We start from the raw sequence: 14865 nt of genomic DNA on the forward strand, positions 1-14865 counted from the left end.
AGTCGTTTTTTTCTAGTCCTGTACACAGAGAAGAAGAACAAGAAGAGTGGCTATCAAGGGAACTTTCTGCCATGGTTATCTATTTCTTTACACCTATGACTGTATATCTGTGTGTGTGTGTGTGTGTGTCTCACCTCAGTATTGCAGATGTCAGGAACTAGAAGCTGTTTAACAAACAAACATTTTCTTTCTTAGTCGTTGCTGGTGATTGTTTTAAGCCATCTCGTCCATTTCTTTCATGCACGTAAACACACACACAGAGACACATGCCAGAGAGAGGGAGAGAGAGACAGATAACATGAGACAAATACACAACCTAAAAGCATTCTATAAAAACAGATCCCACATGGAATTAAAATGGCCTCATAAATTTCAAAGTTGAAGGAGAATTGTCTCAGACTGTCCGGTTGCAGTTGCTGTTGTTGTTTTTATTCTCATAAAACACTTGGATGGATCACATGCTGTATTCTATTTATTTTTATTTTTTTGACCGTGAAGCTCACTGGCTGGCGGGGAGGTGATGGGATGAATAGATTTTCGCCTGTAGTTATTTATGGTTTCTAACTCATCTTCAAAATATAATGATATTTCCTGTTTCACCGCAGGGATGGGGTGCCGGTGGGAGAGCAGGTGGAAAGGACATTTGATCACTGTGATCGTCTTTGTTACAATCAATATGGCTCCAATGCAAAACTGCAGAGTCCGACTTTTTAGAGCGTTTTAAAGGTTGAACTCATCAGTGGTACCACATTAGCTAACATGAAAATGTAAATATGAAACATACGATGATTGCAGATTTTGTAATAACCCATGAAGGCTGCACAGTATCAGCTCAATACCAAATAGATTATACTGGTTTACACCTTTGGCCCTCTAGTGTGACAGATGTGGTTAATCTGTTTAAGTCGCATGTGGTTTCATGAGAAAATGCATCTAATTTAGATTGAGATCTCCTTGCAGGGGAACAAAGTCTGCACTGTCACCTCCAGGAATAAATCCTGGCTTAGTCCCCCCCTGTTCCCCCTCAGTCATAAAAGTAAATGAAGCTTGCTCAACGCTCTGCGGACACCTTGATAATGAAGATGATGAATGACTGTCGCATGTTGTTCCCTCCTCCCTGACACAGTTCACTGCTGCTTCCTCCTCCCTAAAGTGAAGCAGCCACCCAGGCATCACATTAAGAGCTTATTATCCTCTCTGAAAAATGTCCAACTTGTGTGATTACAAATATGGGGAGTGTGAGGCGGCCATATGTGCACCAATTAGATTGTCATGAAAGTTTCATCAGCGTGATTCTTTTGTGTTTCTAGTTTTAGCTCTGAAGGAAAAACACTTAAATGAAAAGTTTGACTTTTTTTTTTTTTTTTTAATGAGCCGACTGTCTTTGTTGCATCAGACGAACTTCAACTGCAAGTTGTTAAATTTGAGCCTTCAGCCAGCAGCTGGTTAGAGTAGCTTAGCATGAAAATGTAAACAGTGGTTAAACAGCAAGCCTTTATGCATATTCAAAATGATCAAATGTTATTCTACAGGATGTTTGGCGCAGGACTATTTTTGGGCGGGCGCAGGAAGTCACTACCAAACTATAATTTTTCCCATTTTCAGCCTTTATGCTACACCAAGCTAACCAGCTACTGACTGTTGCATTATATACATAAAGATCTTTCCACACATATATTAAAGGGGCTCTGTGAAACCGCTGTGTTGTACTTGGAAGCCGGTCTTTAGTTTGTCTTAGTGGACTCCACTTCTGAACTGACTGCTGTTGCTCTCTGTTGGCGGAGTGGCAAGAGAGTGTCTAAAGTCACATCTTTTGGACAATCACACAGAAGTCCAAAGTCCAGTAGCATTAATTGTCGACAAGCTTGTACAGGCAACAAGGAGAAGGGTAAAGTTATAATTTTAAAATTAAATTATTAATTTATTAAATTAAAAATGTGTTATTCATGTAAATTGCTATAAATTGCTACATTGAGTCCCTTTAAGGCATACATAAAAGTTCTTGAATGCAATCAAATGCATAAAATGACACTTATTCCATCTTCCTCTTAAAAAGAAATGATTCCACATCACACTTGCTGCTTGGATGCTGAATATTTGACCAGGACCTAGCCTTCAAACTCTTCAAAATCAAAATGGAACATTAACACTTTCAGCTAATAAATGTGCAAAAAATAGATTCGTACAGTTAGACACTGCACACACACATCAACTGAAGGAACAAGACAGAAAACACATTTTTGCCTGGGGGTGGACTTCAACTGGCAAGTATCAGATGCCTCTCTTCTTCTTTACGAGAGAGTGAATAAGAGCATTTCCCAAAATGTCTATAGGACTATTTCTTCACATATGGTAGCACACCAGATGTGTGTTACACTGCTCTGCCACAGCCATTGGCAAAACTCCCTGGTCTGCGAGGACTGATCTGGTAAACACATGTCTTGGTGATGTGAGCCCGTCATGTGTCTGAGATCGGATCGCGTCTCTTCAGTAAAACGCTGCGTGTGAACTGCAGCGCGGCATTGTTTTCATTTAAATGTGGCAGCTTCCATCTGTGGCCATCTCGCAGCGCCATTCACCGACTCCACTCCAGGAGCCATGCGGTTTATTTCATTTATGGAGGCTAAAACACGCGCAGTAAGACACACACTGACTCTACCACCTTAACAGTAGAGGAGATGCGGTGTGCGCTCCCTGCGTGCCGGCTGATGGGCCATGCTATGACTTCAATTTAAGGAGCATGTCGCATCTGGCGGCTGATGTGGCAGTAATGTAGCTAGACGTGGCCACGCATACGTTACTGCATTTGAATAAAACTCTCAAACACACACAGAGACACACGCACTTACATATCTAAGAATGACCGTGGGTTCTCCTACACGTCGCTGCTGGATCCTGTGCTCCTTGCTCTTGGCCTTCCAGCTGTGCCGGTGAGAACGACTTAAAGGAAGAAAGGGAGAGCACACACGCGGAGCCCCTACACAAAGATATTGTGCACATCTCCACTGTACAAATGTGTGCGTGTGACTTGTGGTGATGTACGATGAGTGTCCTACAAGAGCACGACAAGGTGAGCGATGCCTGTGGTGAAAAGGAGATGAGTGAAAAAAAAAAAGGAGAGATGAAAGACAAAAATGGGAAGGAAGCGTGGATTGCAGATAGGAAGTGGGGAGAGAAAAGAGAGGGGACTAGATAGAGCAGGGAGAAGAGGGATAAAGTGAGAATACAGGGGGGAAATGTTAAAAATAGAGGGAGAACAAGAAACAGGAGGAGGAGGACAAGGTGACATTTCAAATGTAGCTTGTTTATGGCTGGTTGACATGGTCCGCTGGATACCCCACTGATGAACTTATCGTGCCAGCATGGCTTCATAGAGAGGAGGGGAGAGAGAGAGAGGGGCCATGAGAGATAATCAGCTTTACAAATATGAGGACGTAAAGGAGGAGAGGAAAAGGCAAGGATTAAAGAAAACGAGGAGGAGGAGGAGAAGTTGGAGAAAAAGGACGAGAAGAGGAATAGAGGGGAAAACAGAAGGAGAACAGCGAGTGGGATGTGCGGAGGATTACTCAGTGTGTATTGAGCTGCAGCTGTATTGTGCTGAGAGGTGCCTTTGGTCCCTCGGAAAGAAAACACGCCAGTGTGAATAATAGATGACACAACATACACACAGTGCATGTTTATTTTTGTGCGTGTTTATTGTGTGACTCCTTATCCTTCTTTTTAAATGGTTGAAAGAAAAGATCTTGACAGCGAGGCCCATGATGCACTCGGCTGAAACAAACATATTCAGAAAACAGATTCTCGTTGAAAGATCGGGGCGACTTCCCATTGATACGCCTTTTTTTTTTTTTGAAGCCGCCGGACGCGTGCCGATCCTCCTGCATGAGTGAGCGTGTCCCCTCTTTGAGTGTGCGAGTCATTCAGAGGATTGATTCATGTGTCAGTCATACTGGAAAAGTTGACATTTCTGTCAGTCGCACACCAGGGAGAGACATCTGGAAAGCTTTGAATACTAAACTGGCCTGAAGTAGCCTCAGAAAGAAAACTGCTTTCTGGGGAGTGTTGAGCACCAGAAATGTGAGCGCCACTGGGATTTGTCCGGCAAAAGATCTCGCTCCCGGTGTTCCAACATCAGTTTGTGAAGGTCAGTGATGCGGCGCATTCAGCTGTTTAAAAGCACTGTTGTTGGTCTGTGTATTTGGTAAATACCCACAGCCCCTCCACCCCTTATCCCATCAGATGGAGTGATTTCAGAATCCGAGGCCAAAATCATGAACTCTGATGACTCCTACTTTGGAACATTACATCAGCGTACCAGCGCTTTTGCACTGATCTCAGTATATTTGCACCATTTCTTAACAATATAAACAACACTTAAGTGATGAGGGTGCACTGAATCTGCTGGATGGTTTTGTTGGCTGGGAGCACTGTCTTTTTTTTCTGAGCACATCTGTCTGATACTTGCACATACTGCAGCACTGACAGTGATTTAAACTTCTCGTTCAGGAGCAGCAGAATAATCTTTAATTGGCACTGAGAGCCTGGGATGCAAATGAGGAAGCAGCAGTTATATTTATAACCGTTTTAAAAATTAAACAGGATAGCAAGCGCAACTGGGTGACATTTAGTGATACACGGACCTGTAAAAGTCAATTGTGTTGCAGGCGAGAGAGACAGAGATCAGTGTGGTGGCTGCGGTGAGAGGAGCTATAATTGGATGCTGTAGATTTACCACTCAGCACTAGTTGAGCTATAAAACTCAAACATATATGCGTATATAAAACTCTCTCTCTTTGCTTTCTGCTGTACACCAGCTTTACCTGCAGCTCATCAGTGGCACAGAACTGGAACTGTTCATTTGAAGGTGCATCTTGAGGATACTGATGCAAACAAATACAAATAAAATAAGGAACTGGGGTAGCACTCCTCCACCAGTTAAAAAAGATTCAGAAAACACCTTAAACAAAACATACATATAAATGGCAGCAGCTGCAGGTCTGTGCTTTTTGCTAACTGGATCTGCTGCCGTCAAAGCTGTTGCAGCCGCGGAGACTCTGTTCTTTGTCTCGGTGGCTGTGTGCTTTGTGCTACTGATTTAGCTAGCTGTTGAGCAACACGCTCGGTGGCTGCATGTTTTGTGCAACTCTCTCTCTCTGTCAAGCCTTGTAGAAGATTCCAGTCAAGTGCAAAAAAAAAAAAATGGAGTGAAACTAAGTTATGATTCATGTAATGAAAATACACAAGAGTTTGCTCATGCTATCATGCTGACTTTTTGTTGGTTAAAATTCAACTTGGATCCTTTTCCATTAGTCTGACAAAAGCGGCCAGGTGGCCGGGGGGCATACACTTTGTTCAGCTTCTGAAGAGGGGCAGGCTTGAAACAGTTTCGAAACCACTTGGTTACAGGGACTTTGGGTTAGCAGCCTTTCATTTATCTCCCTCAGCAGAAACCCAATTCCTTCAGCAGACAGGAGAGAAAATGGGACTGTTGTGGGATTAAAATCTTGTGCAGGTTTAAGGTTTTAGCAGGCCAGCCCCTTGGTTCTTCTATCTGCTGCTTTGCACTGAACACGCTGATACTGCTTATCTTGTGTGTGGTTGATATGAAGTTGGGATCTGAGTGTTGAATTTTGAGATCTGAGTCTTGTTGGTGTTATAAACATAAAGCGCTCTGTAGTGCCCTATTGGTTTATTGGAGGATTCAAAGCCTTACGCAAATACTGGTGTCAGGGGTAACGTTTAGTATTGAGAGGCAAGGTTTTGTTTTTTAAAATGTCAGGCCGAACAAAGCCCTGGAGTAGACTGTTGTTGTGTTTTGTTTTTTTTTTGTGTCTGCTAAAGGCTAAGTTTATTATAGTGTTGCAGTAAAAGGTTGGGCTTGTTGTCTTGTATTAATGGGATTTACAGGTAGAGGTTTATTTTGTCGAGACATGGTGAATGCCTATTGTGCAACAGATGTTAGATTTGTCACTTTTTAACATGTTTTGAGGGGATTAGTCTCCAGTACAATGCTTTTTGTGTCGTTAAACCAAGGATTGTTTTTTTGTGTGCACTGCAGTTTACACGCCATGGAAAGATGCACCAGAAAAGGCCACATACTGCTAAATATTGCTCCTTTTTTGCCACATACCCCCGGAAATCCACAGCCTGAGATCCAGACATTCGCTTTAACTTCATCTGAAACCACACTAGTGTCATTCTGTCGTCATCCAGATAGGATGAGACGCGTTTTAAATAATTGTCAGAAGACGCTCAAGTATTATTAAGATAGATGTCGGATGAGGTTGCGGTTCACATTAATGTGCAGGCGGTAATCAGAGAACGCTTTCATGTCTTTTTGTCAGTACAATTCGTGCACATGTTGGAGTGTATTAGGAGGGACTAGCGGTGGTTAAATCACTTGGAGCAGCGTTTAGTAGAATTTATAGCGTGTTAGTGAGAGGGCACAACTCAAAGAGTGCCAGTGCTATTCAGTCTGCTTAAACCACTCCGATCGAGTTTAGGTGCAAAGAGCGAGACTAACTTTCTGCTGCAATCTCACTATCTAGCACTGTGTGCTAGATTGAAATGCGGAAGAACTGGAGTTGGAGGGAACAGTCGCCCATTATTTTTTTCTGTCTTGAACCAGTTATTATACTTTCCGTCAGTTATTGGTTTCCAGTGTCATTAACACTCTTCCTATGCCAGCTGTGGAAGTGATTTCAACTTCATAGGGGGGCCCTACCCGGCCATTTACACTCTCACTGGGTGCGCAGTCTGAATATAAGGGCAGGTGGGGGTGTGCTACTTCAGGTGGGCTACCGTGAAATACACCAGCAGAATCTTGGCTTAACAACATGATCTGCAAGGAGTACTGTTGATTTGCAGCTGGAGCACAAGTTGAGCCGAGTTCATACTGGTGTCTTTTTCTATTTTTTCTTTTTGTCTGAGCCCTCTGGGTGGGCACTCCCACTATGCCAGTGCAGTGATCTCATTAAAATGGATGAGTGGCTTGCAATGTTTTCTAATTTTTTTTTTTTTCACAAAGCGCTAATGTTGGCCTGAACACAGGCTTAGGGCTCTGTGCAGGACTTGCTCACGCAATTGCAGCGGGATTTTTTTTCTCACACATTTGGTAGAGAGGTGCAAATGAAGTTGTGTTTATAATGCAATTTATGTAGTCATTTTGTTGTGATATTGGTGGTACTTGTAACTGGCAAGACTGTCATTTTATTAGCACACAGAGAGTTCTTCTGGTGGCTTCAGTTGGCAGAGACAAACGTGCGTACCTCCACAAAATCCCATAAACCTTTCCTGTGGATTGAGCTTTGTTGTATTTCACCTTGATAGAGATATGTAACTGTTGTCAACAACCATCCACAACTTAGTATAGGCTCTCTCTGTTTCAAAGGTGCAAACCTGCTGCCATAAAGAAGCAGCAATAATAGCTTAAGTAGTTTTCTCTGAATAATCAAAGTAATTCTTCATGTTGTGAGAATGTTGTGATTATAGGAAGCTCTCAGTTCACGACATCATTTCTCATATCTGCATTTATTGTTCATTCTTATGTTCAAGTGCTCAAATATAATATATATAAGAAAGCAACCATGTTTTTAAGTAAACACAAACTGCTTCCGCGTGCACAGAGGAACATCAGTGTCTCTTCAGATTTAAATCCAGCTAAAAAAGGACATCATCTTCCCTTATAGGTGTGACTGGTATGTTGTGTATTTGTGCAGCCCAAAGAGACCCATAAGAAGATCTAAAATATGATATATATGCGCCTGTATCAACAGTGATACTGTCATATGCGTTACCTATAAGGCAATATATGCTAATACATATACACACATACATACAGCCATGGATATATGGGGATATAGGCTTATGATATATATGAGTAAAATGTATATGACATATATGATATATGCCTATAATTATTTTTTCATATAGTATCAGTATGCTTAACAACATGTAATTCATATAGTAACAATACAAATGTATAACATACATGAAATACCCATAGAGAAATGTGTGCATATATTGAAAGAACATACATTAATTTGTCATATATGTGTACATGATATTCTAAGCACAAATGTCTAGTTTGTACAATACACATTGATCCAAATACTTATGTTATATGAATACACATATATGTAATCATATGTACTATGTCATAATTTTTTGGGTTGGACAAAAATGTCAATATATGAAATTGATCCAATTTCTAATTTCATCTGATTTTAACATATATGTGCATAGGTTAAATACATATATACATTTATTTCATGTATTCAGCTTGGACTCCAGTCTCATTAGAAGACTGTCCGCTGGATTAAAGCTCTTTACGTGATGATTCTATCATCTCATTGATGTTACTGTTGGTCAATTTGTTTACAGTGCCACACTGCAAGTGAGAATTTTGTGTTTGTTTACAATAAACAGTAATAAGAATGGCCATATGTTTCTCAGTGCTAGCTCATGCAGCTGGCTTGCAGCACACACTCGTTTACTGTGCACTGCTCTGTCAGTTTGACGGACCATTTTCAAAGGGTTGTCTCTCCACCTGCACACTCTCCAGATAATGTGCTCGCTGGGGTCCTGCCATTTTTCCAGTCTGCACAAGGTTATTTTCTGCCTGTTTATTAAAATGTGCACGAAACAGTTGGTGACAAGTGCTTGTGGCCTAAGCTTCACCTACTTGCTAATAACATTGGCATCTTGCTGTAATTCTGACTGTTAAATATTTTCTATATCACTGTCCAACTATTTACATTTGCCTGTCATTCTTTTTTCAATTAATGCCACACACTGTCACCAACTTGTTCCTATTATGTACAAACTTGTTTGTCTGTATAAATCGATATCTTGTCAGGCATTTATTATACTGGTGGACTGTTAGAGGCATTTGTCTTGTCCTTTTCTTATTTCTTTTATTATATATATATCATTTAACTGCACTCTGTTTGTGCTTACCACTCAAGAAGTGATTTGACAATAGCACCAGGTTTCCCCCCAAGAGGACCACTTACAATGTGACAGCTAATCATTTTAGCCTGCTCACATTACACTACTAATGAGGCCAACAGTGGGAGAGTTGTTGGTGGGGTTGTTTAACAAGCGGGATGGAGGGGCGGCCAATTGCTTCCCGTCACATTTTTTATCCATAAATCTATAGTCACTTAGCACAATGAATTTAATAATTTGCTTCAATGGGGGAGCTGACAGCCCACTTCATGTGGTTTTACTGCTGTTCATGGACTCTGAGGTATTCCAACATGGAGTCTATGTTTTAAAAGAATCATATTATTTTACACTTTTTGCCAAACCTCGTTTGTTTCATCATCTTCAGTAGAACATTGCATGAGTAGGGCTGCAATTTTGTCTGCCTTAGACTGTCCATCACTGTGTTAGCAGCTAGGAGAGGGAAGGAGATAAATGTGTGTAAACAACATGGCTTGTCTTTCATCAGACTTCCCCAGAGAGCAGCTGTCTGTCAAGGCCATCCCTTTACAAGTTAAGGTGGATGAAGTGCGCTTCATAATTTGAAGCGTAATCAGCTGCCGAAATTGGCCTGGTCTGATCCACAGAGATGGAACTGACTCTGCTGGCCTTGTTTAGAAAAAAAGTAAATGAAATCGCACAAATACACACACACACACCAAATCATGCACACAGCGTTTTGCCAGTGACACACAAAGCACAAATGTGATCCAGACAAGCAGCTCATCTCTTCCAACCAAACACATCTTTTCGCCCAATGGCTGACAATATGTTTCATCTGTAGGTGACGGGTGCACCCAAAGGTGTCATCATTATTACTTTTTCCATGATGGGACCTACATCTGTGAGATTTTAAAGCAACATTGTGTCACTTTTTTTTTTAAACCTTAAAATAATAGCTTCAAAGTCATTTTGAGGGTACAGGGTCTTGTGATAGGGTGAACGGTATCTCTGTCTCAGCCACCCAGTCCCCTCACTTGTTTGTGTACTATGTAACTTCAGTGAAGGTGTAGGATCTGGTGCCCCCATGTTAAAAACAAAAAATGCAGTGAAAGTGCCCTCTGTGATGCCCCTGTGGCAGATTAAACATTATGAAGTGTTCTCCAGGGGACCCTTCCAGTGGAGATAACGTGACGAAAAGCCCTCCAGGGTGCCTTTCCAGTGGACAAAACATGGTGAAGCGCCCTCTCTTCACTACAAATATATCACGACTTTCTGCTCGCTGGTGTCATCCAGCACACATAATGTGGCTTTAAATACATTTTTGGCTCTGTAAAGGTTTTTCAATAAATCACAGTAAATTGTAAACTAATTCCTTTCTTTCCCTTTTTGTCTTTCAGACCCAGCGATCAGGATGAAAGCCACGTCCGACGTCGAGAAGGAAACAGATAAACAGACAGAAGTGGGGACAAAAGTAAAGTAGCAGGGTATCGGTTTGCCAAATTGCATCAATTTCGGTCTTCATCCTCACTGATGTCACCACCCGACGATTTCATCCCAATCATCGTCATTACTGTCAACACTGAATACGTTTACATGTCCTGAGTTCTACACTGAAACAAAAACAAAGAATTACTTAAATGTGAAGAAACCTGCTGTATGACTGTATATGACTGCACCACCTGCATTGGTAACACCTTGACTGTAGTCATCGAGGGCCTTTGCACGTCTTCATTAGCACACGCTCATTACCTCCAAGGAGTGCGTTTACGTGCACACAGCGTGATCGATGATATCTCAGTGTTCTACTTTACGTGTGTCTGGCAGATATCCCTTTACAGTATATTAATCATCGGAACAACACAGGTGATCTGTACTAGCATCTCTCAACATCGTGCTTAAGGCTTTTACCCAGACACCATGCGGGTTATTGTAAATGGGACGGGCGCTATCTCAGATATGTACTATCTATATGTGTGTGCACGTAATTACAGCCTCCGTCATTATCATCATTATCGTCATGATTGTCACGGTTCCTTGTAGGGATGCAAGTTCTGGCAGAAGAGCAAACAGACAGAGAACCTTCAAACCTTTTGACCCATACCGCAAGAAACACACACACCCCTAAAAAAAGGACACAAACGCTTCGTCTTCACTTTCTCCTTCTGTGTTCCCCCTTACTTTTTTTTCTTTTGGGCTTTATCTTTTGTATGTGTACATAAAGCAATTTCAAATCTTATAGTTTTGTACATGTAATTTTTATGGTGTGTGGAAATTTCTCTAATAAAATAAAACAAAAATGGATGACTTTCTCCAAGACTGGCTGCCTTGTTTCTTTTCTTTTTTTTTTTTTTTTCCTGTAGTTGCACTGCCAGAAAACTTATGATTAAAGCACTGTGTATCATTTTCAAGTTGTAAACAAAGTTAGCAACTTTCAGTGAGGGCGAGGGTGCACACTGTAGACAACAGGTTTAAAAGACGCTGAGGGTAAGTTCAGGCTTCTCTACCACACTGTACCGCTAAATTATAACTTTGAAATGTGTAAATTAATGTAGTCAAGGTGTGTGTTGTGGGTGGACTCGAAGGCATAATCATTTGGATAAGTATAGAATTAATAACTGTGCAAGTCAATCAGCACCATTATACTTTTTGAAGGAAAATGTGACTCATCTAAACTCTATACCCGTTTATTCCATTATATAATGCTGTGCATTTTACCAGACAAGAAAATAAAGATTATTGATAGATTATAATTAAATACTCTCTTAAAGGCAGAGTGCATTCAAGACTTTTACAATGCACAATGACAAGTTAATTGAGAAAGCTTCTCACTGCAAAATTCAAGTTAAACCTTCGATAATGATTTTTTTTTTTTTTCATACAGACAATGCATCAAATGACTGTGTAATGTGAAAGTGTTCCATTATGGTAAAGAACCCACCTGCAGCTCCCCTCAGCCCTGCAGAGCTGCATAGCATCTCTCAGAACATTGTTTTGGTCCACTCACCAGGGTCATTTCTGGCCACAGCAGACAGCTCCTATAAACTCTCTGATGCCAGATTGTGGTGATAGCTGACTTGAGGTCAATGGGAGATGCATGAAGAAACCCACCAAACCCAACATCTCTACATCATCTGACATCTGATGAAGAAAAGCCTTCAAAAAATGAAAGAACACACCTCAGAGAGGATGGTAACAACTGATGACGGATATCTTATACTTCCTTTGCTGAGACGTCAACATGACGCCGTCCTACACATTACACTGGGTCTTTAGTTGTGACTGGAACTGGAACATCAGAACAGCTTGTCAAGTTTGTCCCTAGTTATTGATTAAATCAATTCACACTTTGCATGGACGTGTGAATGTCATACCGACTGACATTATCATCATTAGAGAAGTGAGTTTTACGTAAAGCCCTGTTTTCAGTGAGCAGTAGTAGCTTTCATAGGTCCTCTCTGTTCCATTTGTTTCCTATTCCCTGTTAATGTTTCCTTGTGAACATAACCTAAATCTGTCTGCTCCCTCCCTTCCCTTCCCTTCCCTCCTCTCCTATTATCTCCTCCTATCGCTCCACTCCTACCCTCATCTATTCCCCTCAGCTTTTCACTCCCATTCCTCTTCTCCTAACCTCCAATCCCCACATCTCCCGATCTCTCTCCTGCTCCGCTCTTTCCCTCTCAACTTTAATACCCAATCTGCTTCTACACAGCTCCATTCTGCTCCCCAGATCTACTCCATTCCTCAGTTCTCGGCTCCTCAGTTCTTGGCAGGCGGCCAGCACCGGATCAGCTCCCCACCGTTCCTGTCTCCTGTTTCTCCTTTGCTCTCATCACCACCTGTTAACTCTTTTTTCCTCTCTTTTTTTTTTTTCCTTTGCACATGAAGCAGATAGAATTAGAATGGATGGAGTATAATGAAAGGAAAAGTAAAATATATCTTTCCTAACAGAAGTTGAAAAGGGAGTGACTGCTCTGACATTAAGGCAGCGGCGTCAAAGACCGAAAAAAGAAATAGAAAAAGGGATGAAGGAGGATGAACACACAGTCACCCCATGAGCTATCAGCAGCTGTAGAAAATGTGGCACCTGGGGTCTCATTCTGAGAAAGATCCCAGTATTAAAATGTGATTCGTGTTTCACTCTTGGCTCCATAGCAGGTAGTGAAGATGATTATAATGCGATATCAGCAGCAGAGTGGAAAACAAAATCAAAAACAATCTTGATGCGCAATTATTATCATTGTGAATCAACATGGGTGCACAATAAAAAAAGTTTTCCTTCAAGGTCATGAATAAAAGAAGACGCATTTAAGATGACAACATCCCATCAAAATCACTGTGATACTGGATTAAAGATAATCAGTTATGCTACTGAATTCATTAATTAAGCTAAATATTTATGTCAAAACACTTTGCATGGTATTAATATGAACTCTATCTTACACCACTGAAAAGTTACAGTAGTTTCAGGGAAATTATCTTTCCCCTCATTAATATGTAAATCTATGCAACGTGGTGCTCCAAAACTTAATCAGACCATCCTCTACAGGGACAACTCTTTGTGTATATACTGAATTCCTGACATGTACTGTTCTCAAATAGATAAAAAAATAATAAACAAAAGAGAAAAAGGTCTGCACACGGACAAATGTCAGCATGATGGTTTTAAAAAGAAACACAAAGAGCACAGGAACTTTTGTCCAAGTGTCCTTGGCTGTTCTTAGTGTGAATTCAGCATGCTTGGAATTAACATTTCACTCCACTGCTTGTTAAATCTGAACCTTGAAAGGCAGAAAAAAAATATGTTTTCATTTTAATTGGTTCAGAGATTAACTGAAGGCCACTGTACTTGTGCCTGATTGGACAGATAGAACGGCTTGTTTATGAAACCTGTAGCCTTGAGTGAAACGCCTGAAAAATTCCATATATGCACACAGAACAATCTATCACATGAGTGGAAACAGTCACACACAGATTTGTTCTAAAGCATACATACAGAGAGAGTACAGCACACGTGTGCGCACACTAAGACAGAAAAGACACCCATGGCGACATATTTGAATGGGAAAACCAAGGTTTTTGCAAATTACATTGTAATGGTGCTGAGGTTCTTCCTCAGAGGCTGATCAGAAGTAACCAAACTCCTCCATGCTTGAATGCCATCTGTGTGCCTGTCTTGTCTAACTGCTTCTGGGTGACTGGATGACTTATTTCTTAACTGTGACCAAGTGGAATCTCTATTTTTTCCCCAAGACTTCTATGGCACAGCAACAAAGAGCAACTGGTTGTGTTTGTTTCTTTTTGGACATGTTTTGTCCCTTCATGAGATAGTCTCAGCGGGCTGATACAGAAAAAAAAAAAAAAACAAGATGATGCTGGAAGCCACGCGGCCCGGGACGTCTAGCTGATTCTCATTTGCAAGTGTTTAACGATCCCCTCCTCGTTCACACTCAGGGGAGTCCACTGCTACACCCGGATGTGTTATACCTTTGAGGACTGCCTACTCAGATGGAGACTGGCCAACTTCATTTGAATTTCTCGAGATTCCTTCTAATTTCAAGGTGTGAGATCGTTACGATGGATGCCAAATGCAAATGGGGATGGAATTCTCTCCAAATAGGTTTTTAACACACTTTGATTTCTACTAAACCAAATATAAGCATCTCAGTGGCCAGATCATATAGTTGGTTGGTCCTGGCTAGAGATGATACACCTGAACAGCAAAAAAATGTGAGAAGCTAACAACTGGGTGAGGACTCACGAAGTACAGGTGAGCATATAGTTTATTTTTGTCTTGCTGGTCTGTCACTCTGACCTCATTTTCACCCACCCAGATTGAACTGATCATATTACAGAGAATAATATGCATTGAGAACAGATTTTAAGTGCTGTATTGTGGGCAACTGGACATGTTTCAGTTTCTTGAAGACATTTTAAGAT

The 14865-nt window shown here is 41.1% G+C and overlaps 1 protein-coding gene and 1 long non-coding RNA gene across 2 annotated transcripts in view; one reads left to right on the forward strand and one right to left on the reverse strand.

Moving 5' to 3' along the window:
- zgc:172282 (leucine-rich repeat and fibronectin type III domain-containing protein 1-like protein) overlaps window positions 1-11536 on the forward strand; it is a 186607-nt gene extending 175071 nt beyond the window's left edge. The window contains exon 11 of the mRNA XM_037084608.1: window positions 10326-11536. The gene's annotated coding sequence lies outside the window, so the exon portion shown is untranslated. The remainder of the gene's footprint in view (window positions 1-10325) is intronic.
- The window catches only part of LOC119011467, an 86923-nt gene that overhangs the window by 44253 nt on the left and 27805 nt on the right, over window positions 1-14865 (reverse strand). The window contains exon 2 of the long non-coding RNA XR_005072204.1: window positions 135-233. This is a non-coding gene — a long non-coding RNA (uncharacterized LOC119011467). The remainder of the gene's footprint in view (window positions 1-134; window positions 234-14865) is intronic.

The sequence above is a fragment of the Acanthopagrus latus genome, chromosome 2 (genome assembly GCF_904848185.1).
Source record: "Acanthopagrus latus isolate v.2019 chromosome 2, fAcaLat1.1, whole genome shotgun sequence".
In the NCBI taxonomy this organism is placed as follows: domain Eukaryota; kingdom Metazoa; phylum Chordata; class Actinopteri; order Spariformes; family Sparidae; genus Acanthopagrus; species Acanthopagrus latus.